The following is a 23,865-nucleotide window of genomic DNA, read 5'->3' as shown; positions in this document are numbered from 1 at the left end:
GATTTCCTTAGGCATAGTGAGGTAAAAATGTCACATATTTTTACATCACTGAACGATAAAATACATGTTCTTAATTGCATTAATATTTACTGGATAGGATGACATAAAATTGAGACTTCATTGAATGTTACTTCAGAAGCTCTTGTGAGACACAAATAACTAATATAAGAAATGAAAGTGGGGACATTACTACCAACCTTCCAAAAGTAAAAAGGATGATAAGAGAATTTTCTGAACACCGTATGTCAGCAAATTAGGGAAGGTAGATGAAATGGACAGATTCTTAAAAACAAATTAAACTGACAGATTAAATCTAAACTGACTTAAGAAGAAAAAGAAATCTCAGCAGAGCTATAACAAAGAGATTGGTTTAGTAATCAAAAGCCTCTAAACAAAGAAAAGTCCAGGACCAAATGGTTTCACTGGTGAATTCTACAAAATGTTTAATAGAAAAGAAGGTAACGCTTCCTAATTCATTCCATGAGGTCAGCATTACTGTGATATCAAGCCAGTTAAAGACATAATCAGAAAAAAAATTACAGACCAATTTCCCTTATAAATACAGGTACAAAATACTGGCAAACCAAATCCAACAGCATATTAAAAGGATTATATAATCTAACCAAGTGGGCTTTATCCCAGGATTTAAAGAGTGATTCAGCATAAGAAAATCAGTCAGTGTAATACACCACATTACTAGTAAGAAGGAAAAAAAAAACTCGATTGAAAAAAAGACACTTAAGATAGTCCAATACCCTTTCATGTAAAAACACTCAATAAACTAGGAATAGAAGAAAATTTCCTCAACAGGATAAAGAGCATTTATGGAAAACCTACAGCTAACATCACACTCAATTATGAAACACTGAAAATGTTTAAGCTTAGGGATAAGCTTTTTTTTTTATTTAAGTGGAAAAGCTGATTCTCAAATTCATATGGAACTTAAGGAGCCCAAATAACCAAAACAATATTTACAAGGAACAAAGTTGGAGGACTCACACTTCCCAATTTTAAAATTTGCTGCGAAGCTACAGTAACCAAAACAGTGTGACATGGGCATATGTCTCTATATTGGTCTTTATAGACAAATAGACCAATGGAAGAGAATTGAGAGTCCAGAAATAAACATCTACTTCTATGGACAGTGTTTTTTTTACAAGGGTGCCAAATGTGAATAAGGAAAGAAAATCTGCTTGCAACTTTAAATAAATGGCTGTATGTTATAAAAGTTGTAAAATTCTAGTGGTACTTACTAATGCTGACATATTTTAATGGTAATAAGCTTTTGCTCTGTAGCTTCATCCTAGCAGGTGGTGGATAGCATAAAGAATAATGAGATAGAAGTAGTTCTTTTATTAAAATTCACTTAAGAAACAAAAGGTCAGCCATGGAGAATGTAAGATTGTATATTGAAAATTTTAGAAGTATGCAAACAAATTGCATAGAAATCTTTCTGACGTATCTATGTTGAATATGTTTAATATTCATCTGCTCTCCTTCCCCACCTCCCACAATAGATATAAGTTCAGGCAAAATTTATCTGATATAATGATGAAAATGCTATCACATGAAACGTGGCACTTATTTCTATTGCTAAAATTCACAATTCAAAAAATCAAATCCAATATGGACATAATTGAAAAAAACTTGGTATTTGAAAACCAAAAGGTAAAGTTATTCATATAAATGGCGTTTAGACAAGCATTAAGGGATAAGTGTAATCTTATGGATATATTTTGAAGGGGCAAAGTATCTAAACGTTTACAGAAAACAATACCAGAAATTACACATTCTTCAAACTTACATTTCAAAACATGTTATAGAAGCATATATAATATTTCTTTTTAAAATGTGACCTCTCTCTGGACAATATACTTTCAGAGTTTTAAAAGCTCATTTGTGACTTTTAATCTTGAGATTATTCTTACCAAAAATGAGACTCAAACAAGTTGGCTTGGTCAGAAAATGTAATCAAGGCTTGACATTCTGTTTTAGGTGCTGGTCCCTATATTGAGCTAATTTATAACAACAACAACAACAAAATAAGAGGCAGTTTACCATCAACATTACTTGAAGTGTTTAGTACAACAGAATTTGAAATACAATTTTCCAAGCATTTTAATGTTTATTGGAAATTGACTCTATTTAATTCATTTTGTCTGTCTGCTAGGACTGGGGAGAGGAGTAAACAATGCAGATATGATCCCTGCTGTCATTTGAGTTTATAACCTAGTAAGAGTAACAAATGTAGAGTTAATAATTGTAAATAATAATTTTTTCAATAAATAATAATGAAATATTTTGTTACAATTGTAAGAAATGTAATGAAAAATAGTGCACTGTAGGAGGCAGGATAAAGATGGTGGACTAAGAGGATGTGGAGCTCACCTCCCACCATGAACACGTCAAAAATACATCTACATGAGGAACAGTTCTCACTGGAAGCTAACTGGAAACCAGCAGGACTCCTATACAACCAAGGCTGTATGGAAGATATACACATAGTCAGACAGGAAGGGAAGAAAAGTGTGCTTGTGCCTGATCGGGACCTGGGCCTCTGGGAGGGGACTCAGAGGAAAATGATGATTACGTGGGTGGAGATTGGCCCTGGGGAATGAGCATTTCGAGCCACAAGTTGGACACCTCAGTCCTGGGGTCCTACACAGAGAAGAGAAGCTGCCTCGGCTGGTTGGAGGACTGCTGGGACAAATGGAAGGGCTGTGGAAAGCTGGGACTCTGCTTGGGAGGAGCACATGCTCACGCCTGTGCAGGCTAGTCCCAGAGGCAAAGAGGAGGAGAGGTCTGCTCTAGCGGCTGCTGGGTGTCCCGAGACCACCTTGCTGCACACCGCAGTATCACAGTGTGGTACTGGATCTGGGGCAACCATGACCAGGAAAAAGACTCAACCATGGGGTGCAGAGGCAACCTGGTCCCGAGGTGGAGCCTGAGTAGGGTGGCAGCGGCCATTTTTGGTATATAATCAGGCAGCACCTCAGAAACTGCCTGCATCTCTGATTGCGGTCACGCCACCACAGTGCACCCTACATATATACTGAGAGTCCATGCACCTACAGTGAATTAATCTACGACAAAGGAGGCAAGAATATATAATGGATAAAAGACAGTTTCTTTTGTAAGTGGTGCTGGGAAAACTGGACAGCTTCATGAAAAAGAATTAGAACATTTCCTCACACCATATACCAAAACGAAAAGCAATGTCTCAAAACGGTTTAAAGACCTAAATGTAAAACCTGAAACCATAAAACTCCTAGAAGAGAACATTGGCAGAGCACTCTTTGACATAAATTGTAGAAAGATTTTTTTAGATATGTCTCATAAGGCAAAAAATAAAAGCAAAAATAAGCAAATGGGACCTAATTAAACCTCAAAGCTTTTGCAAAGCAAAGGAAGCCATGAACAAAACTAAAATACAGGGCTTCCCCGGTGGCGCAGTGGTTGAGAGTCCGCCTGCCGATGCAGGGGACACGGGTTCGTGCCCCGGTCCGGGAAGATCCCACGTGCCGCGGAGCGGCTGGACCCGTGAGCCATGGCCGCTGAGCCTGCGCGTCCGGAGCCTGTGCTCCGCAGCGGGAGAGGTCACAACAGTGAGAGGCCCGCGTACCGCAAAAAAAAAACAACTAAAGCACAACCTACACAATGGGAGAAAATATCTGCAAATGATATGACCAACAAGGGGCTAATATCCAAAATATATAAGCAGCTCATACAACTGAATCTCAAAAAAAAAAAAAAAACCCCAAACAACCCAGTTAAGAAATGGGCAATTCTAAGCTTATATTCTACTTGCTTAATAACACAGAAGGAGTGCTTCTTAAACATCGCAGCAAAAGCCCAGGAACGGATTCATTGGCACATTCTGCCCATCTGTGAATTGATCACAGTCAAGTTCACTGACTGATTCTTGGTTTCCCTGTTGCGTAAACTCATACACCCGAGACAGCTAGGATCAACTCATCTCAGACCACACAGACTAAAAAAGAAAACAGTTGATTTTCCAGAGGAAAACTGAAATGTTATCTAAAAAATAAAACAGAAGTAATGTTGAAAGAGCAAAAAGGAAATAGGTTGGCATGGCAGGTAGTTATCTCGCTCTACTGCTCAGTTTTTATGTAAGTATACACTAATTACATATAAATATAAATCTTGGGTCCAGTTTAAAATTTAGGAGTAAGCTAAATGGATGATATTGGCTTAGCTTTTCTAAGGTGGAATATTTCCAAGAAATGATGAGATCACATATTTTCTCTGTGGTTCCCAAGACTGCTTAGCACAAAATTCTTTGGGTTTAAGGTAACTTGATTTTATTTGCAAAGGCAGGTATAATTTCACTGTATGAATATTGTTGAAGGTTAAATTTGTCCTTTAAATATTATGCCTATTGAAATAAAATGACACCATTGCATTTTTATATTCTGAAAAGAGGACTTGAATATTTTTAAGACGTATTACATACTACACAGTACAAAACATGAATGATTCAACAACAAAATATGTCTCCCTTTCACCTCTCTTCCTAAGTCATCGATTTCAGTTCATGGATGGAACTAGTATTTTCATGGGTATATGTGTATGTACTTGTTAAAACATAATACTGTCTTATATGGACTGGTAAATCTTAGAATGGCTAGTATAGTGGGTAGTTTCCATCGAGATTGGAATGTAAGTTAGTATCTGATGAAAAAAGAACATTGTATAGTAGGTGATGGTTTAGAGAATTTGTTCTCAGAGAAACAATCTTTTTGAACAGAAAATTAAGACAATATCTACAGTTAATATGTCAACCATGTATAAACTGAAATGGAGAGGGATAGATTTTGAGTTGGTGGGAACTGTGAGGAGAAAAGTGCTATAGACATGGAGGTATGTAATGAAGAGTATGAGAAAATTAGAGAGATACTTTAGATGTAAAAATCAATAGGACTTGTCAACCAATTTGACAGGAGAGAAAGGAGTTAAAACAAGTCTAAGGTTTTGACTACAGTACTTGGGGCGGGGGGTTAGTGTTACCATCAATGAAAACAGGAAACATGGCCAAAGATTTGGCTAAGAGTAAATCCTCCAAGAAAACTCAATATTGGGAACAATCAGACCAAAGAAATATGAGAAACCAGGAGTACCTATTAATAGCTCAGAGAACACCAAGAAAGAAAACCAAGAAATAGCTGTTGGTTTTGGAGACAGAATATGATTAAGGGCCTTTGAGAAACCCCTTCTGATGTCGCAGTGAGGATGAGAGTCAAATATAAAAGGATATGAGGTGTTTTGCTCTAGTGTTTGGTATCAGTGTTCATTCATTCTTGCCAGTCTTATTCCTTGGCATTATAGTCAGTGCCTCCTTTCCTTTTCACCACTCTCCACATCCAATCCATAAACACTTTATATTGATTTTACTCACTAAATGTCTCAAATCTGCCTACCACTCTCCCTTCCCATAACACTTTGTCCATGTCAGTTCCACCAGTGTCTCTCTGCTTAACCACTGCAGTAACATCATTGAATCCATTCTCTGCATAGCAGCTAAAGTGATCCTTCAAAGCACACTTATTTGATCTTGACACTACATCATTAAATATTCTTTAATATCATCCTATCTTTCTTAAGATAAAGACCAAACTCTTTGATATTGCTCCCTTAGCCGTGAATGACTGGGTGTGATATGTCTCCCCAGGCTCATTTAGCATTACTCTTCTTTAAACATTACAATTCCTGGGGCTTCCCTAGTGGCGCAGTGGTTGAGAATCTGCCTGCTAATGCAGGGGACACGGGTTCGAGCCCTGGTCTGGGAGGATCCCACATGCCGCGGAGCAACTAGGCCCATGAGCCACAACTACTGAGCCTGCGCGTTTGGAGCCTGTGCTCCACAGCAAGAGAGGCCGCAGTAGTGAGAGGCTAGCACACCATGATGAAGAGTGGTCCCCGCTTGCCACAACTAGAGAAAGCCCTCGCACAGAAACGAAGACCCAACACAGCAAAAATAAATAAAATAAATTAATAAACTCCTACCCCCCAAAAAGTCCAGCTTCTTTAAAAAAACAAACAAACAAACATTACAATTCTGTTTCCTTTGAGTTTTTCAAATATAGTAGTTATCTACTGGACTGAAATACCTATTGGGCAGAAAGATTTATCAATTTCACTTTTTCCTTTTTTCCTCCCTCAACACATGGAGCATAGTAAGGTAGTAGGTTTTCAATGAATGTTTGTGGAGAGCATACAGGTGACATGGTTCATCACCTCTTATGATGGAGATAGAGTCCAATATCATAGAATATGAGTTTTAGAAAGCATTCAAGATCAGTAAGACCTACTTTCAAAGTGTCTTTTATGAGCAGGAAGAAGTCTTTTTGGATAATGCAAATGAACAGGAAAACTGCTGAGTTTAGACATTTAAATCACAGAGCTGCTTGTTCAGGAGCATGATTGAAATCATTATCTGAATATTTACTCTCATGGAGATTAACTAGTGAAAGCATTTAGTATCTCATATTACCTCTTGACCTGCAATGTTTATATTTAAGTTTCCACATTAGTTCTGTTTATAATTTCTAGGGCAAACACTAGTCTCATCAATCTGCATGGAATTTGGTATTATTGTGTACATAAATGTACATTGCCATTGGAATAATTTTAAGTGCTTGTTAATATTGCTAAAACTTTAATAACTGTAGATTTCAAATTAACACAAAAATATTGACTTGCTAGTAATCTAATTTGTTAATTGCTTAATCTTTTTTATATTTTTAATAACAAAACATTTTCCTTGTCGGTTATTTGTTAGTTGGCCTTCTTCAACTTTTCTGCCTGTTCATGCTCCCCTCTGCTATGTTTGTGGGTTCCTGGTCCACTGCAGCACCAGTGGGATTGGTACATAGACTTTTACCTTTCTGCAAAGAAGACTTGATTATATTTCTCTAACACTGCATATTTCAGTGAATAGCACCTCTATCCTCTTGGCTGGGTGAGCCAGAATCCTCACTTTCCTTAATCCCCACATGCAGTCTGCCAGCTCCAACAGTCTCAAGAGCATGGTGCTTGTGGGCACTGGGTAACACGATTTTCCCTTTTGCTTCTCCTGACCTAGGGGTAGTAAGTAGTTTCCTGAGTTATTAATGTTAATGTCTGAGTAATCTTTTTTTTTTACACATTTTATTTGTTTCCTGGCTTTTTTAATACTTTAATGCTATATTAAATTCCCTGGTTAAATGGGTGTAGCAGGATGGACTATGATGGTTATTCTGCACTGTATCCTCTCTGGTATGTATACTGCAGGGAACTAGAAGCAAGATTAAACAGGCCTCGCTGACAGTAGTAGGTTTCTGGTTAAATTCTTCAAACGGGAAGATCAGACATGTTATTAAAACAGGGAAGAAAGGGAGAACCACTTTTTATTTGCTCCTGGTAGAGTCTCAGGAAACAGTAACTGAGATAGGCAAGTACAGGTCCCTGGCTATCTGCTTGGGCAGCAGTAGTATGAGAAATCATGACCTTGGTCACTCCAGCAGCCTCAGCAGCTTGACACAGATAGTCACTGAGCACACAGCAGCAGTGAGCGCTCTCTCAGTCTCAGTGGCAGGGTATTCGAGGTTCTGGTTCTGTCCGGAGCAGCAACATGGATGGGCTTCTGCAGGCTTCTGTAGTGCCAGTGGTTGTTTAGCATTTCGGCTTCCGTTGTAGCAGCCATGGTGGTGGTTCCTTAGGCAGGCCCAGCAGCATAGCAGTCCTGGACTCTCAGTTACATTAATTTTCTCTTTCTTTTTCTAGTCTAAGTAGTTTATGTCACCTTCCTTCATTTGCTGTTCTCTGAGTATCCTAGTTTCCTTTTATTTCTTTCTAAGCCTTTACATTAATTTTGTATCTAATTCCCTATATTAAATGCTCTTCATATGAAATAACTACAATGGTTTCTGTTTTCTTTTTTTTAACTGGATTCTAACCAAACACTTTTTTTCCACATTTAAATCATGCCATATATACTTCTTTATGTCAAGCTTCCATTTTTATGATTGTAAAGACAATCGTGTTGATGAATGTATCATTAGTTCTTTATATTATGGTATAGTAACATTGCATTGTATTATGTAAATTACAATGTATTACATTGTATGAATAAACCCCAATTTATTTATTCATTCTAACTTTTAGATTGTTGCCAGTTTCTAGGTATTATGAAAATTTTGCTATGAATATGTCTTTCAGTGTATATATACATGATGTATGTTATATCTGTACATATATATTTCATTTGGATATTCAGCTAAAATTGAAATACTGGGTCGTGGATATTTTTTATGTTACTCTTTGGCATATATTACAAATAGTTTTCATAGTGGATGTACCAATTTATATTTTCACTAAAAGTGTATGAGAGTTCCAGCTCTTTCATATTCTTCCCAACACTTGGTATTCTGTTATCTACATCTATTGCCTTAAAACAAAAACAACATTAATTTTCCTTAGAAATTAGCCATTTAGGTAAGGCTAGGTGGGATAAATTGTCTTTGCTCCACTCGACATTACCTGGGCCAACTTGAATGCTGATGACTGGAATCATCTGAAGTTTCACTGATTTATATGTTTGGTGACTGATGCCGGGATCCCATCGGCTAGAATCCCAACTGGAAATATGACAGAAACACATATATTGGGAATTGGTATGTGGCTATGTGGCTTCCCCACAGCATGATGCATGGATTTCTGGGGAAAGCACCTAGAGCAATAGGGATAGAGAGGATAGAGATAGAAATGAGAGAGAGAGAAACCAGCAAAAACTGTATCAACTATTATGACCTAGGCTCAGATCTCCAACAGTGTCAATTTCACTGTGTATTATTTATCAGAAATGAATTACTAAATGTAGAGATTATAACATCCATACTTATAAGAGTACATTTTAAATACTTTTACCTCTTCTATGATAGTTATAAATATCTCTAGCAATTTCTTTTCCTTCATACCTTTCTGCTTTGGTTTTGTTGTTTTCATGCATTTCATTCCCACATATATTTGAAATCATTATTACTGCTTTAAACAGTCAATATTTATTTAGATTTATATGGAAATGTATCCTTTTGGGTAGCCTTTGTTTATTTGTATGTTATAATACCTTTATCTAGAATTGTATTTCTTCTCCCTGAAGAATTGTTTTGAGGTTTTTTCCTCTCATGAGTTTCACCTATACAAATTTCTGTTTTTTTAATGGAAAAAGTTTTTATTTTAAAACTTTTTATTTCATTCATTTCAAAAGGATATTTTTACTGAATACAGATCTAGGTGGACAGTTCTTTACTTTCTGTCCTTTAAAGCTGTCATTCTATAGTCTTTTGGCTTTCAGTGTTTTCTTTAAAAATCCAGCTGTCCATCTCACTGTTAGCCCTTTGACAATAATCCCTTCCTTCTTGATTTTGCCTCTCTCATTCTTCTCCTTGTCACTGGTTTATAGCAGTTTTACCATGATGTGTACCTGAGTGTAATTTTTTTGTTACAAAAAAATTACAAAACTAATCATGTTTGGAATTCAAAGAGCTTCTGTTATGTGTGACACGATATGACTTATCAATTTGGCCAGTACTTACAATTCTGACCAATACCTACTTTAATATTTATTCTGCCTCATATTCTCTCTTACCATTTTTATACTCCAATTAGTAATATATTTATATTTCTTTTTTTAAATTTTCATCTTATTTTTAATTTTCAAAAGAATTTTTATTATGCCCCATGTATCTCACTTTTTTTCTGTATTTTCCATTCTTTTTATTCATGTATTTCCTTCAATCTAGATACTTTTCTACTCACCTACTCACCACTTTTTCAGTTATCTAATTCTCTCTTCTGCTGTGTCTGGTCTACTTCTTTGCTGGACTTTACACGTCTACTTTTGTCTCATTAACACTGTAATATTTTCAGAAACTCATTTTATCCTCATAGCAGCTATCTTTTAAATATTTACTCAGTGCAGGTACAGTTGAGGAATCCCCAAATACCTTGAGGGAGACCGTGTTAAATAATGGACCCTCATCTTTATTGTCTCCTTACCTCCAAGAGGATCTTAGCTCTTGCCTTCCTTCTTGCTTCATTGGAGGCTCAAACTCCAAATTTGACTTCCTTACTGAGTAAGACTCCTGCACCCTCCAAGCCACAACTTTCTGTTTGCCCTCTATGCCCTGCAATGCAAATTAGAAAAAAAAAAATGCCCTGAGGAAAAAGCAGTGGTGAACATAGAGCTCTCTTCAATACATTTTTTCTTTTTTTCCTCTAAGACCTTTGTCTCTCAAATCCTGAGCATCTTAGTTGCTCTTCTGTGCTTTGAAAGGATATTTTTTTTTTTGTATTTTTCAAAGTTTACCTTTGCTTTTGATGGGAAGGTTAGTCTGATACAAGCTATCCCATTTTGGCTGATAGAGCAAGTCTGATATATTATTTATTACATGAATAGTGAATAGACATTCAGTTCACTTACCAAATGGTTTAATGATTATTATTGAAACATCTGTTTTAACACCTCCTACATGCCAAGCACTTGGGATGTAGCATTGAATAAAGTGCATATAATGGCTTTTCTCAGGGAACTTAGTATCAAATGAAGAATATAGAAAAGTTTTAAAAAGTATTGTGTTACAAGTGTGTTAAGAGCAAAGATTCATTGCGCCGTAAGAATATATATGAGGAGCACTTACTGGGACTTGTGAATTCAGGGAAGAATTAATAAAAGAAAGGACATTTAAGTATAATCCTGAAGACTGAATAGGAGTTAGGTGGGGAATAGGGGGATTTGGAAGAAAAGGGAAAGAGAAATTTTAGCAATGAAAAAATTATTAAATATCATAGGAGAAAGGATTGACCTTTAAAAGACCTACAGAGAAAAATATGACAAAAGAATGACAATAGATGAGGTTAAAGAGGAAAAAGGTAACAATAGTTCATAAGAAGCCTATAAGTTCTGTTCAGAAAGCTGACCTTTATCCTAAGATCAAACCAATTCATTTAGGAGTATAACATGAGCAATAGTATAAATTTTGCATTTAAAAATAATCATGCTGGTTTCACTTTTAACAGTATATTGAAAGAGGTAAGATTAGAGGTAGAAGACAAGATAGGAGCTTGTAAGAATAACACAGATGAGTGAAAACATTGGAATGAAATATTCATTTTACACAAAGTATACAAAATAGTTTATTTTTATTGCAAAGTATTTGAACAAGCCAGGCGTGTATGAATATACAGATTGTGAGTCTGTTCTCAACCTAACTCCCTGAAATTTACTATAACTATTATCAACAGCTTGGTGAATACCATGCAATAATTTTTTAAAACATATGTGTGTTCATACACAAAAGACTATATTGCAATTTTATTTTTCCCAGGGAGATAACCATTTATGAAATAGGAACTCTTTATATCCACTGTTGGCTAGAAATGTGAGAATGAAAAAAAGCAAAACTGCTTAAAAAATAATGGTTTAGAGACTAACATGAGGGGATGAATAAGGAGCCTTGGGAGGAAAGTGTGTGTGTGTGTGTGTGTGTGTGTGTGTGAGAGAGAGAGAGAGAGAGAGAGAGAAAGGGAGGAAATATGAGGGGAAGGGAGAGAGAGAGAGCTGGATTGAAGATGAGGATGAGGGAGAGAAGACAAATGACAAGAGAATTTGGCAAGAGAACAGAAATGTCCCATGAGGGTTATTAAATTATTTTTCTATGCTCCACATAATGTTTTCCTTTCTTTTTCTCTACAGTATCTTGAGTAAAAAGTTATCTGAAGCTTTATGAAATAAATATGAATTGGAGGGGAATGGTAAAACTTTTGGATCTTGTCTCAACCTTGACTGAGACAGAAACTGATTATGCAAAAAAAAATCCCTCATATAGATAATATCTAGCTATTTATTCTATTCTACACATGTATCTATACACAAAATCTATAATTTATGTATACAAATATATGCAAGCACATGTGTATATGTATAATTATATGACTATATAACGTATTCACATTATACATATAGTTGTGCAATTTGCGTTTTTCACCATACATGACAGCCATCTATGTCCCTATATATATCAATTTACTGGAGTTTTTCAAAAGAGTTTTTATGATTACATAGCATTATCATAATTAATTTAGCCAACTGCCTTTTGTTGACTATTTAGGTTTTCTATTAAAATAATCTCTGATCAGTTCTCTCAAAAAATACTGTTGGAGGAAAATCTTTTTTGCATATTCATATTAAATTGTAAATATTACATCTGTGGTGATCATATGATATTGGCATGTTTGCTTGAAAATTTTTATGTGCTATGTATTTGAAACTTAGAAAAATTTTACCTATTTGTTTTTCCAGCAGAGGCGTTTGAGAGTGCCAAGCCTCTTCCAGTCTGAACATTATGCTTTTGGTAAAAAAAATGCCACACCCATGAAAACATTTCCTTCTGGAGGCAGTAAAGTTGCTTCAAAGGCAATTTCTACTGCCTGCTTTCCTTTCTAGTTGCTGCATCTTTTTCTCAGCTGGAACATTTTGTTAAGACTTCTCTTTAGCAATCTTATTCCTGGTTTAGTTTTTATAATTCTTACCTAGCTGGTGTGATAAGACATTCTACTATAGGCTTTTCATGCTCCTGATTCTCTGTTCACTTAACATTTTAGTTTTTATTTGTTTACCCAATTCCAACACCTTCCTTGCTAACCAAGGAGACTATCACTTTCCCATAATGACTTGGATTCACATCTTGACTAAAACCACTTTATCATTCTGATAAAATTCCTCTCAAGAGTGAACTTACTTTATTGGAATAACATTTCAGAATTAGTCTATGAATTTTACATTTTCAAGCATACTCAATAAAACTCACTATCAAAAGATAAAGAAGTGAATTGTAATTACAAAAGTAACATCATTCCTCTAAACTGCTAGTAATAAAGTATTTATGTGAATCATGTATCAAGCTGGCAAATTACTATTATTAAATATTTAAGACTTGAACATCTAAAACATAATTTTCTTACTATAGTAAGAGGATTCTTACTATAGTGTGAGGATTTGCAAATATTTGGCTTAAGTATTCAACTTTTAATCTAAAAAATTCCCTATTTTTAAGCTAATTTAAAATTTGGCCCTTAACGACTGTATTAGGTAGTGGTTTGTACTCTTTTTTTTTTTTTTTTTTTTTTGTGGTACGCGGGCCTCTCACTGCTGCGGCCTCTCCCGTTGTGGGGCACAGGCTCTGGACGCGCAGGCTCAGCGGCCATGGCTCACGGGCCCAGCCGCTTCGTGGCATGTGGGATCCTCCCGGACCGGGGCACGAACCCGTGTCCCCTGCATCGGCAGGCAGACTCTCAACCACTGAGCCACCAGGGAAGCCCTGTACTCATTATTAAACAGAGATAACTTATAGGGAATGTATCCACTATTGGAATTTTTTGTGTTTGACATTATATATTTGGTAATTTATTATTTTCAGAGCCAGTATATTATAAAGCCCTTTTTTAAAAAAATGCATTGCCTTAATTAAAATAATTTATTAATTTATGAAACACTAAGAGAATTTGTCAAAAATTAATTAAGTTGTAGTAAGAACATATAGTGGTTTCTACTGGGAAGTCATTGGTTGTTGGGAAATGGGGATCTCTTGACCTTACAACTCATTTTTCTTTAGCATAGCCTCATAGTCTTCTGAAAGAAATGATATGGAACATATGAGGATGTAAGTCAAAACCTCATTTGAATCAGTATTAAATATTAAAAGCTTATTGATGCTTTCAAAAAATTATGACTGAATATTATATCAGAATTAATTTATACATGGATGCAAATAAGCTTAATAACAATGTAGTTTAAACGTTTGAATTCTTTCAGAGTCAACATTGAAATATATTGACTATGCTAATCAGGACATTAGAAATTTTATATTATAAGATTTACCATATAGAATTTTTACTATTGATGAGAAATGAATGCCTACCTGCAATCTCTCTTGTTCACTACTGTGTCTAGAGTACCTCACAGAATATTTTAGTCACAGCAGGTATTTAATTATAAATGGGTACAATGAGGTGGTATGAAAGAGTGAATCACTTAGAGAGTTAGCCTAGACAACTACCCAGCATCTGCCTTTAAGTAATGATTTTTTTAACCCCCATAATAATGCTTAGTAGTTATTGTTCTATTTTTCAAGAGAAAAAAATATGAGTAGTATTTGCAAGTTATAATTTATCAGATTCTCACTTAAGTAAAAATAATAGCTCTACTAGCATAGATGTGGTTAGCTGAAGGTGTAGCTAATGCATATTGCATGATTACTATGTGCTAGGGACTGTTCTAAGTTTTACAACAAATCTTCATATGACCTCTAAGATACTATGAGTCCCTCCAATTTATAATTTTATGAGTTGATATTTTAAATACTCTATCTATATATGCTATCATATGAATTACACTTTTTGGAAAGAATGGTGACTTTTCTGTTAAGATTATATGCAACTGTTGTATAAAAGCAGTCTAAAACATGCATTGGATAAAGAAAAAAAAGAAAACAAAGTATTTGAGATATAATCATTTGTTAACAACTGGGTAACATTGTTCCAGACTTACCTCTATGAAAATATAAAAGCATATAAATAGAAATAATTTTAAAACCTGGGATTTCATTATTCCTGATTCTATATAAACCATTAAGTAAATGTACTTACAAAAAGAAAATAAGATGAAACTGAGGGAATTGCTTAATTTCTGATAAATATTTCTCTATAATAAATGACATAAGTATCTAAAGAAATTTCTCAACTTGTAAAAGAATATTGTGAAGACACTTAAGTTTATGAATTCATTATTGTGTTTCTCTTAATATTTCAGTTTTAGTCTGTATTGAATTCTTGACAAAAATTATAAGGACAGTATCTCACTTATTTCTTTCTTCTCCATCTCTATAGTATATTGTTTCATTATACTTTTATTTTTATATTGTCAAGGTACCTACTGCTTATTTACAGTTATGAAACCTTAATTCTCTCCTTTATTGAGTATTAGCTTTATAGTTCTAAAATCTGTTCATCACAGGATCTCCATTCTAGGATTCTTCAGTTTGATTAATCTTTTAGCTTACCATCAAATATAATTTTCATATATGCTATATTCCCAGTGTCAAGCTTGCTAAAGAATGCCTGTTTGTTATTGTATTTTTGAAAGACAAATTGCCTATACATAAAGGATGTGCCACCATCCTGTCACATTTTTTTAGATATTACTCTACTATATTCTAAAGTTGAGTATTATTATGGAAGAGGCTAAAGAAAACATATAAAAACATATTTGTATATAATTTGCTTTATCTTTTAAGTATTCAATTTCAACTCTAGTTTCAGAAATGTTCTTCAATTATATTTTTAAATTATTTTGGCCCATTTATTCTACCTTTCTATATTTTTCCCCAGAGTCACACTTTATGTACTTTTTCTTGTAAATAAAATATACCTATGTAATATTTTTCATAAATGTATACTTTTATATGATATAGAGTTAGACAATATTGTATAAATATTAAATATAATAAATTAGGTGAAAGTTTGTAGGTGGACTTGAATACTTGGCTAATGTCAGTGTTCCTACATGAATAGATTAGTGTTGGTTGGGTAAAACATCTTTTGCTTTATACAGAATAATGTATAGGATCTTAATGGCATAAGCCAAGTTGAGGGCCACGTTGTTTCTTGTATTTTGTCATGTTTTATTGTGTGGTTTCTTTTTTTTATAAAAGCATTTCTTTTAAAAATGCTGATAAAGCTCTGGGTTAGTCCATTTTAGCCACTAACTTTTCCAAAGCTTTCTTTCTATTCAGTATGATTTGAAAGTTAGAAGAAAATCTTAGAACTTTGTGCCATCTTGGTGATCCATGCTTATTTTAGGACTATTTCTATGGGATAAATCTCTTCTCTTATCTTCCATCTTTTGCTTCCAGTGATCTAAACAATGAATTATTTTATAGCATTTTAGTTAAGGGATGTTTGTTTTCTCATTCTTTTGCCATAAATCTTTGCAGTATCTTTATTATCTGGTAATCTCTAGCAAATTCCTATTTTAGTAGCATTTCCAGTCTCTGTGTATCTCAATTTATAAGAGATAAAACTCTCTAGAGCTGTTCTGATGATTTTTGTTCTTCTTATAACTGAATGTTAAACTTCAGTTCTGTGAACTAAGAATCCTAAAATAGTTTCTTTTCTTTTTTGGGGAGGGAGGGTTGGTTTTTATTGCTTACAACTAAATGACCACTTACAAATAAGAGAATAAAATGATTCTCCCTACCCTGATCCCTGGCCAAAAAAAAATTTGGATGTTTACAGAGTTATGCTCAGCATGAATTATCTGTCTTGAAATATTTGTGATCATTTTATAAACCTTCTAACCTTGATCTCTACTGTTACTTAATGTGTTCTCAGAATGAAACATTTTCTCGTATTAATTTTTTTTAGTAAAAAATACTGTTACTAGTTAGGAAAAGAATGAAATAGAGATGAAATATGTGGTAAAACATAGCAGTATTAAAGTAAACGTTTTTCAGCATGTCTTGGGAAAGGCAAAGAAACCCCCTTCTTGTCTTTGAGAGGGTAGAACCCAGATTTGTATGAAGGGAAACCCAGAAGGGCAGATGGTGTCTTGTACCATCCTAATAGGCTATAGGAGGAAGTCATAGACATAGTGTCAGGCTGAAACTAGTGCATCAGAAGATTAGAGAAATACCCTCAGTTCCTATGAAACTAGGCTTACGGCTCTGCTCAGCCAAGATAATGCAGATATTTTAAATAGTTTGTGTTATATCTAACATCCAAATTACTTTCTCTCCAAAGGAAACAAATACCGAAAAAGTTTGTTAAAGCTTACTCTTTACTTTGTAGCAAAAGAAATTAGAGAAATTCACCTTTTAGGGCTCCAAAATTATGGAGCATTGAATGAATTTACTGTTCTCTACATTAGTTTCACTTTTCACAATATGAGTTACAATTTATTAGAAGTTAAATCTATACAGAAATACCAACCAAAGGTTCTTTCTGAGAATCCTCCAAAGTCTATATTTACATAACACTGACAATTACATTTTCTCTAACAACACTTCTAATCCTATCCTTTGACTTGGGGAAAAAAGAAAGTTATTGTATTGTTTGAACCTGGCAGTTGGTTCCAATGAGAATTTTGAAGGAAGCTTGGATGCCAAATGTGTTGTTTAGTTTTATGCTCGGCTGTTAACTTCATTCCAAGTAAAAGATTTTTACAAAACTCTTAGTCATAGTAAAAAGGTCTGACAAAATATACCATCTGTGTCCTATCAATAGCTAACCTAAAGACCTACAAGAGTGATAATAAGAATGATAGATATGTAGCAAAACATGCAAGAATTTCCTAATTCACTGTTTCATAAAAGGAAATCAGTTTAACAGTAGAAAATTCACAGCAGGAACCATGACCTGGCCACATGCAGATATATTTCTATTATGGGCTGAATTGTGTCCCTTATCCCCATCCCCTTCCCATGCCAACCAAATTCTTATATTGAAATTCTAACCCTCAGTACCACAGAATGTAAGTATATTCAGCAATAGGGCCTTTTAAGTGGTAATTAAATTAAATGAGATTGTTTGGGTGATCTTAATTCATGTGATTATATGTGGCTATAGGACCTTCAAAGGTGATTAAGTTAAAATGAGACCAGTAGAGTCCCAATCCAACATGATTGGTATCCTTTATAAGAGGAGAAAGAGAACCAGGGATGCACATATATAGAGAAAGGCCGTGTGAGGACACACCAAGAGGCCTGCCATCTGTAAGCCAAGAAAAGAGGTCTCAGGAGAAACCAAATCTGCTGACACCTTGATCTTGGACTTCAGTCTCCAAAACTGTGAGAAATAAATTTCTGTTGTTTAAGCCACCCAGTCTGTGGTGTTTTGTCATGACAGCCCTAGCAAACTGACACAATTCCCATCTTCCCAAGATTTTCTCTTTCATGATAATATATTTTTTTTATCCTCTTAGTATGAATTAGATCATTTTCACAGTACAATCAAACCACTATTTACAATGTAGCTAATTTTTCAAGCTTCTGACTGTCCAGTGCGGTATAGATATGCATACTACATTCATGCAGTGGCTTAACTATTTGCTGTGTTTCTTAAGAGCCCAGTCCTTAATTCTACAACATATACTTTGATTTTTGTGGTATACTAAAACATCAAGTGTCTCATGTTGAAGCTCTTTCATTAGCAGAGAAAAATCTAGCAAAAAAAGTTTTATTGAATTAAATTCATGATGCTTACACAGCCTGAGAACATACTCCCAAAGATTTCAATATTTCACTGGGTTGGTAGGCTACAGAGTTTCCCAGTATGAACCTTTGACTGAATCATTGTTGTAAAGCCTGAATTGACTAAAACCGTCAATTGAATACTGTATCCTCTTAGCTCAATTAAGTGAAATACATGTGTATAAAATAGAAATATGGCTAAATTCAGTCTTGTAGGATTTCCTTTTATTTATCTGCTTTTACTAGGTTTTACTTGAGACGATTGGTGACCACTGAAAAATTACAAGTAGTTTGCACTTCCAAAGTCTGATATTTTCTACTGAGAAAGTAATTAGCTATTGCTTTTATGTGAAAAATTGCTGGGCAAGATAGAAGCTCTGGTATTCATTTACTCTTTGAAATTAAGACTCTTAAATTCAAAGTTCTTGTGTCAGTTGTTTTGACTGAATTCCAAATATATTTGCATACATAGAGCTAGACATAATCAAGGGGGTACTATCCTGATTGCTGACTATCCTTTGTGGCAGTTCTGCCCATTATAGGGCTGGTCTACTCTTGTATGTATAAATTGGCTTGGATTGAACAGAGGTTGCCAACTTCTATAGTTTCTACTGTTTTTACAAACATAGACAAGAAGTCACCAGAGCGGCATGTATAAAGGGAGAAGGAAATCAGTAATATTGAGTGTCTCACTTAGGTCAGGCAGTTGATATAAACCTTTCCTACAGCATTACATTAATCCTTTCCGTAAAAACCTTCTAAAGTAGATATTTGTATCCTCAATTTAGAGAAGAAACTGAGGCTTAGGCTAAAAAAATTAACAACTGGCTATCTAATCCTATCTCAAGATCAATTCCTCTAAAACCATTTTAGACTAACTGAGTCATCTGTCTCACAAATAGTAACCCAATGTGCTTGCATTGCTTCTTGTGACATTTGAGGTCACGGTGAGCAGTTTTAACAGCAAGTGGCCATATCAAAGAAGAAATTCTTATATAATGAAGCATTTGGTCAGAAAAACAATATCAGATGGACCATGAGTCAGCACAGTTTTCTTCCCCCAGCACACACTCTGAATCCACTCAATTGGGTTCCTCTGTTAAAACTGTTTGCGTCCTGAGCGACATTATTTCACAATTTCTAAGTACAAACAGTTACATTTTGAGTTATGTAATGTTCTCTCTTCTGAAAGAGTTAACTGGACCTTAACAATCTGCTTTAATACTTGGGGGAAATGCTTATGTTATGGTCTGGGGTTTATAAAAAACAACAGTAATATTTATTTAGAACCCCTGTGTTAGGCACTATACTAAATGATTTCACATGTTAGGAGAGGCAGAATAGCTTAGGCTGTTTATTTGAGAAACAAATCCTGTGTGAGTGGATCATCATTAATATGTAAATTCACTGTATTATTGCTTTACTGGCACATTCCTGTCTTATTTGTCCCTTTCACAACTCAAAAGAGAATCATTCAGGACTGAGTTGTTTGTCATTCCTTTTTGACTAGACAAAAAGCAAAGAAAGAAATAAAGGAAGGCATTTGCTTGTGCTAAGAAAGCCTCCTTTAGGAAGCTGAAAGAGGCTGTAATTAGTTCCAAAATACCATCTTATATCCACTGTGCATATATTTTTCACACAAGAAAATTGAACATTGGAGACCAAAGGACCTGGAATGTAAAATGATGCAGCTAAACTCCATTTAGAAATAGCTGTAATGCAATTCCCAGTTGTTGGATTGATTTGATCTTCTTATCTTGGGAAGAAATTGAACCCTGCAATATCACCAATATTTTCTAACTCCTCTCTGATTATTACTGTAAACTGACAGTGATTCATTTTGAGTAATTATTCTGAAAAATGAATTAGATTAAAAAATAATCTTCTTGATTATAGAGGAACCTAGTCCTTTTTTTTAAATTAGTCCCCTTTTTAGGATGACTGATGATGTCACATTTGACTAACAGTGGATTTCTTACTTGCTAACTATTTGACTTTGCTTTGAAAAAAACTGTATAAGTTAAAGGCCAAATTTTTAGTAAAACCCCAATTATGAGTAAAATTCTTCTGGAAGGAAGCAGCATATAATTAGCCAGGAAATCAGAATCAGGGGGCCTGAAATATATTCTTGGCTTAACCATCAGTTATCTTCATGAGCCCAGATGACCTCTCTGGGTCTGATTTCTCTGCATCTGTAGAATGAAGGAGTTCAAAGAGGTGCTCTCTAAGGTCCTTTCCTCTTCGACCATTCTGTTTTTATGTATTACATAATTCTATCTTATGTAAATTAATGGTCTAGTTTCCATGTAGGGCTCTAAAGTAACATTGGAGAGCGATTAATGGAAAGTGTAAAGAAAGACTAGCTAATAGGGGAAATAATAGTTCCTTCATGTTTCATTGCGTATGGAAAGGTGATCTCAAGAGTAGTGCTTCTTAAATTTTAATTTGCATTCATATCACCCAGGGATCTTGTTAAAATGAAGACTTGGGTAGGATTGAGGAGAGGCCTGAGAATATGCATCATCACTAGCACCTTCCACAGTGGTGTCCTTGTGGCTGGTTCCAGAGCACATTGAGTAGCAAGGCTCTGACTGTAAATCTAAAGTGTATATAAGAATCTGAGGGGTAGTTAAAATTCAGATTCCAGGATTAGCTCTCCAGAAATTCGGAGATTGGGTTGGGGGTCACAAACTCTGAATTCTTAACAAGCATCCTGTGTGATACTGATGCCAGGGGTTCAGAAACCAAAACTAAAATACATTTAAGAATTACTATTATAGAATCATGGAAGGGATTTATCTACCAGCCCTTCTTTGTTTTTTTTTTTTAGCATCTTTATTGGAGTATAATTGCTCTACATTGTTGTGTTAGTTTCTGCTGTGTCACAAAGTGAATCAGCTATACGTATACTTATATCCCCATATCTCTTCCCTCTTGCGTCTCCCTCCCTCCCACCCTCCCTATCCCACCCCTCCAGGCGGTCACAAAGCACTGAGCTGATATCCCTGTGCTATGCAGGAGCAGCCCTTTTTATTCTGTCCAGGTTCTCTTTTCAAACCCAGCCACTGACTAATTTATTGCTGCATTTGTTTTCAGAATAACTTTGTGAAACCAATTCTGTGGTTTGCTTTTATTAGTCTTTTCATTTCATGAATTATCTGTTGTCTAGTTAGAATGGCAGTTGGGTGTGTAGGGCTTTTGGTTTTTTGTCATTGTTTTTAGAAGTCGAAGTTTAGGGGACTTTCTACCTCTTAACAAGTATTTGTGAAGTCACTGTAAAAGAAGCATGCTGTAGTGGAGAGAAGACCATGCTAGAAGTAAGAGAGCCCAAGCCCTGATGCCAGTACTGCTAAACATTGATTCATCTGTTTATTCATTCATTCATTCTGTGCTTTTCTCACACCTGAAATTGGGAGATCTTGGGTCTTACCAGTTAAGTTAGTTACTGAATTACTAGTTAAATTAGTTAGATATACTCAACAGCATGCTGATCTAATGGGAGTTGTCAACAATGAAAATAATGATTAGAGTTTAGAGGGGTAAGTACTATAATACACAGAATGCTTTAAAGTAGTCTCTGAAGTTCTTTGCTCCTAAGTAAAATATTGGACGTGTCTGTTTCGTTTGTGAGCATAATAGGAGAAAAATATGAGGTTAGGATGACTAGAAATAGTATACCTGTGACCATGTACATGTAGTTCAGTTGGGTAATACTGAAAGCATGTTAAATAAACAGTCATTTTCATTTTGGAGGCTATATTAGTCAAGGTTCTCCAGAGAAACAGAGCCAATAGTAAATATAGATGTAGATAGAGATAAAAGGAGATTTATTATAGGAATTGGATCACATAGTTAAGGAGGCCAAGAGGTCCCAGGATGTGCTGTCTGCAAACAGGAGACGCAGGAAAGGCAGTGGTGGAATTCAGTCTGAGTCTGAAAGCCTTAGAATTGGGAGACCAATGGTGTAAGTAGTGGTCTGAGTCAGAAAGTCTTGAGAATCAGGAGGGCAAGAGAAGATGGATGTCTCAGATCAACCAGAGAGAGAGGAAGTTCACCCTTCTTCCACCTTTTTGCCCTGTATGGGCCTCCAATGGGATTGGCCCCATCTGCTTTGTTCAGTTCAATTCAAATGCTAACCTCTTCTAGAAACTCCCTCATTGAAACATCCAGAAATAATGTTTTACCAGCTATCAGTGCATCCCTTAGTTCAATCATATTGACACGAAAAATTAAGCATCACAGAGACAGAGGGAAGAAAGGGCATCAAAACATTATGTAAAAAACTTAGAGATAAACCTTGGCATATTAAATTTGAAGTTTTAAATAACTTCTACCATGTGATGCAGTAATTTCTCTTCGGTACATCTAGGCCAGGAACTCTCTCTTGCCCTCCCCATGTTCATTTACGGTGCTTCATTCAACAAATATTTATTTACTGGTCCCAAATCATATACCAGAAACTGTTCTAGATTCTGGGGATAAAATAGAAAACCATTAAAACAAACTTATCCTCAAGTATATCCCAATATTGTAGTGGGACGTATTCTGAGGAGGGAACAAATAAAAATTAAACTTTTTAGCATACCAGCTGGTAATGGTGGAAAAAGAATAAAGCAGGAAAAGAGAATGGGGCATGTTGGGAGGAGGGTGATGGTAATTTCTTAGGGAGGAAAGGCTTCCTTGAAAATGTGACGTTTGATCAGGGACCTAAAGAAGGTGGAAAGTGAGCTTCACAGTTCCATGGGTTCTCAGACAGGACATAGAAAGGACAGATGCCGTCATGCATGTGGCAAGTTCAAGGACCAGCAGAAAGATCAATGTGGCTGGATCACAGGGAGCAAAATTGAGGAAACATTGTTTAGAAATTTGTATGCCATACTAAGAGTTTTGGCTTTTCCTGTGAGTGAAATGGGGAGCACAAGCAGTTTTAAGTAGATGTATCATGTGCTTTGATTTTCATTTCCAAGGGATCACTGTGGCCCTTGTGTTGAGAGTAGATATTAGGAAAGAAAGATGAGTCAGAGAGACAAACTAGAATAGGTGTTGGAAAACTACAGCCCATAGTTCACATCTGGCCAGCTTCCTGTTTTAGTAAATAGTTTTATTGGAACACAGCTACATTCATTAAATTGCATACTGTAGATGGCTGTTTTCACATTGTGGCAGAGGTAAGCAGCTGCAACAGGACTTTATGGCCTGCAGTAACTAAAACGCTCACCATCTGATCCTTGTGGGTAAAGTGCACACCCCTGAACCAGAAGGTTATTATGGTAATCTGAGTGAGTGATAGTGATAGCTTGTATTAGGATAGGAGTAATGGAAATAATGAAAAATGTTCAGACACTGCCTGCATTTTGAAGGTAGAAAGGAAAGAATGTGTTGACAGAGGAAAAGTCTTATACTTTGCCTCTTATAGGCAAAAAGAATAATCAAATCAGGAATGACTTTTTTTTTTTTGGCCTGAGAAATACCAGAGTATTGATATACTGATTGATTTTAAGAAGATTGATTTTATTGATTTTTAGAAAGATTGTGGGAAGGGCAGGTTTGGAGGTATGGATCA

At 35.3% G+C, this 23,865-nt stretch overlaps 1 pseudogene; it reads left to right on the top strand.

The window, feature by feature from the left end:
* Positions 1-23,865, top strand: part of LOC114901338 — a 58,728-nt pseudogene that overhangs the window by 32,124 nt on the left and 2,739 nt on the right.

The sequence above is a fragment of the Monodon monoceros genome, unplaced genomic scaffold, assembly GCF_005190385.1.
Source record: "Monodon monoceros isolate NGI ecotype Baffin Bay Population unplaced genomic scaffold, NGI_Narwhal_1 Super_Scaffold_2, whole genome shotgun sequence".
Classification (NCBI taxonomy): Eukaryota; Metazoa; Chordata; class Mammalia; order Artiodactyla; family Monodontidae; genus Monodon; species Monodon monoceros.
This window is presented reverse-complemented; position numbering and strand designations above follow the sequence as displayed.